Source organism: Nerophis ophidion, linkage group LG09 (assembly GCF_033978795.1).
Source record: "Nerophis ophidion isolate RoL-2023_Sa linkage group LG09, RoL_Noph_v1.0, whole genome shotgun sequence".
NCBI lineage: Eukaryota > Metazoa > Chordata > Actinopteri > Syngnathiformes > Syngnathidae > Nerophis > Nerophis ophidion.
The window spans coordinates 76873225-76876512 of NC_084619.1; the positions used below are offsets into that span (position 1 = coordinate 76873225).

Here is a 3288-nt window from a genome sequence, read left to right on the forward strand (position 1 = left end):
CATGAATATCAACCATCATGATCATAAAGCATCATGAATATAAATCATCATAACTATGAATATTCATAACTATAAATCATCATAGATATGAGTCATCATAAACATAAATCATCATAAATATCAATAATAAATATAACTCATCATCAATATAAATAATCATAAACATAAATCAGAATAAATATAAATAATCATAAATGTAACTCATCATCAATATAAATCATCATTAAAATAAATAATCATAAATATAAATGATCACAGGCATATTTCACCATAAATATAAATGATCTTCACTATAAATAATCTTAAATATGAATCTTCTTAAATATAAATCATCACAGATAAATAAATCATCATAAGTATAAATCATCAATATAAATAATCACAAATACATCCATCCATTTGGCTACCGCTTGTCCCTTTTGGGGTAGCAGGGGATGCTGGAGCCTATCTCAGCCGTTGTAAATCATCATAAATATAAATCATCAAATGTAACTCACCTTAAACATAAATCATCATAAACACAAATCATCAATATAAATCATCATAAATATAATCATATATGTAAATCATCATCAATATAAATAATCCGAAATATAAATCATAATCAATATAAATCATAAATACAAATCTTATAAAATATAAAGTCATTGTAAATATAAATAATCATGAATATAAATCATCATAGATATAAATAATCATCACAATAAATCATTATCAATATAAATAATCACAAATATCAATCATCATAAATATCAATCATCATCAATATAAGTTATCAAATGTCAATCATATTAAACATAAATTATCTTAAACATAAATCACCTCAAACATAAATCACCAACATAAATCATCATGAATATCATGATAAATATAAATCATCATCAATATAAATCATAAATCCAAATCATAATATATACAAATCACCGTAAATATAAATCATCAATGTATATCATCATCAATACAAATCATCAGTATAAATCATTGTCAATACAAACAATTACAAATATAAATAATCATCAATATAAATCATCAAATATCAATCATCTTAAATATAAATCATCATAAACATAAATCATCAATATAAACCATCATGAATATAATGATAAATATAGGTCATCAATATAAATCGTTATCAACGATCAACGCTCTCCCTGACCACCTGAGGGAACCACAGACTGTGGAAGGCTGAAAACCCTTTTTAATAAAGCCTTTTTTTTTTTTTTTTTTTAGATATATGCATACTAGTTCTAGCTATTTGGCGGTTCTAGTTTTTATTTGATTTATTTTTTATTATCTTTTTATTTATTTATTTTTTAATACACTGTAGCACAGCTTGTTTGTTCAATGTAAAGTGCTTTTTACAAATAAAATGTATTTTTATTATTACAAAATCTATTATTAATCACAAATCTAAATCATCTTACATATAAATCATCATCAATATAAATCCTCATCAATGTACTTTGTGTTCATGAACTCAACTAAACAATCTTCTTCTCACGTCTCATCTTGCAGGTCTGCTGGTCTCCATGGCAGCCAAGACAACACCTTTCAATCTCACCATCACACACTTCTTCTTCTTCTTCTTCTTCTTCTTCTTCTTCTTCTTCTTCTTCTTCTTCTCGGCTCTCAGCTCATTGGTCACTCTGTCATGACGTCACTGCAACCTGGCCCCCGCCCCCAGCAGAAAGACAACCAAGGACTTTTGCATGCATGTAGCCTTGCTCGCTCACGCACACACACACACACACACACACACACACACACACACACACACACACACACACACACACACACACACACACACACACACACACACACACACGCACCCGCATGCACACACACACACACACACACACTTAAACACAATGTCACTATTTGAGCTCCTGTAACTCATTTTTGTAAAAACAATAAAAATGCATAAATCCCAGCCAGAAGATTTCCTGCTGAAGTTCAGTTCAGTGAGCAGATGTGAGCTTGCTGCCGGGCTTCTTTGCTTAGTACACCTGTGCAGTGGATGTGTGTAAGTTACCCATGCCTTGGGCACTAATACACCCCCATACCATCACACATGTGTAAGTTAGTCATGTCTTGTTCACTAATACACCCCCATACCATCACACATGTGTAAGTTACCCATGCCTTGGGCACTAATACACCCCCATACCATCACACATGTGTAAGTTACCCATGTCTTGTTCACTAATACACCCCCATACCATCACACATGTGTAAGTTACCCATGCCTTGGGCACTAATACACCCCCATACCATCACACATGTGTAAGTTACCCATGCCTTGTTCACTAATACACCCCCATACCATCACACATGTGTAAGTTACCCATGCCTTGGGCACTAATACACCCCCATACCATCACACATGTGTAAGTTACCCATGCCTTGGGCACTAATACACCCCCATACCATCACACATGTGTAAGTTACCCATGCCTTGGGCACTAATACACCCCCATACCATCACACATGTGTAAGTTACCCATGCCTTGGGCACTAATACACCCCCATACCATCACACATGTGTAAGTTACCCATGTCTTGTTCACTAATACACCCCCATACCATCACACATGTGTAAGTTACCCATGCCTTGGGCACTAATACACCCCCATACCATCACACATGTGTAAGTTACCCATGCCTTGTTCACTAATACACCCCCATACCATCACACATGTGTAAGTTACCCATGCCTTGGGCACTAATACACCCCCATACCATCACACATGTGTAAGTTACCCATGCCTTGGGCACTAATACACCCCCATACCATCACACATGTGTAAGTTACCCATGCCTTGTTCACTAATACACCCCCATACCATCACACATGTGTAAGTTACCCATGCCTTGGGCACTAATACACCCCCATACCATCACACATGTGTAAGTTACCCATGCCTTGGGCACTAATACACCCCCATACCATCACACATGTGTAAGTTACCCATGCCTTGGGCACTAATACACCCCCATACCATCACACATGTGTAAGTTACCCATGCCTTGGGCACTAATACACCCCCATACCATCACACATGTGTAAGTTACCCATGTCTTGTTCACTAATACACCCCCATACCATCACACATGTGTAAGTTACCCATGCCTTGGGCACTAATACACCCCCATACCATCACACATGTGTAAGTTACCCATGCCTTGTTCACTAATACACCCCCATACCATCACACATGTGTAAGTTACCCATGCCTTGGGCACTAATACACCCCCATACCATCACACATGTGTAAGTTACCCATGCCT

At 35.9% G+C, this 3288-nt stretch overlaps 1 protein-coding gene across 2 annotated transcripts in view; it reads left to right on the top strand.

The window, feature by feature from the left end:
* Window positions 1-1930, top strand: part of LOC133558866 (synuclein-like) — a 7615-nt gene extending 5685 nt beyond the window's left edge. For both annotated transcript variants that reach the window (XM_061909991.1, XM_061909992.1), the window contains exon 6: window positions 1516-1930. The gene's annotated coding sequence lies outside the window, so the exon portion shown is untranslated. The remainder of the gene's footprint in view (window positions 1-1515) is intronic.
* The last annotated feature ends 1358 nt before the right edge of the window (window positions 1931-3288 follow it).